Below are 624 nucleotides of genomic sequence, written 5' to 3'. Positions count from 1 at the left end.
GAAGCAAGTGTAAAATACAGATTATTAGATTTCATTCTTGACTCACTAAATCTAATTCTAAAGAAAGCCTCCCAGTCTATATTTTGTACAAATATTCCTCAGAGAGTTTCAGGGTATAACCTGGTTTGAGAACCAGTGGACAGTAGTTACATCTTCCTGACTAGTATTCATGACCCCAACTTCACCTCCCTGCAGCCTATTTTCTACACTACCACATATTCATTTTAAAAAATCTTATAGTGCCACTCCCTTTTTTTCAGTGAATGCTTCTTCCCTGATGAACAATATTCAAGATCCTTCACTTGCTATTCAACTCCTTTTATTGCCCAGGTTCTTCAAGTTTCTTTCTCCTTCACTCTCTATCCATGTCCTAGACACAGAATTTCCCTTTCATACTCAATTCTATCCCATAAATTTAGCATTTACATACAACGTCCTTAATTTTCCCAATTCTGTTCACTGTGGCACATTTTAAAAATTGAAATAATTGCATTTATTTCCAACCGTCCAAAACAATTCTATCTATTACAGAGGTAATACACAAAATTGAGAGGATATTTCTGAGGTGCATAATTTTATTTCAACTCTCCTCCCTATATTTCATGTTACAAATTGATTTTTTTT

This window comes from Ailuropoda melanoleuca, unplaced genomic scaffold (assembly GCF_002007445.2).
Source record: "Ailuropoda melanoleuca isolate Jingjing unplaced genomic scaffold, ASM200744v2 unplaced-scaffold24971, whole genome shotgun sequence".
Lineage (NCBI taxonomy): Eukaryota > Metazoa > Chordata > Mammalia > Carnivora > Ursidae > Ailuropoda > Ailuropoda melanoleuca.
Note: the sequence above shows the minus strand (reverse complement) of the source record.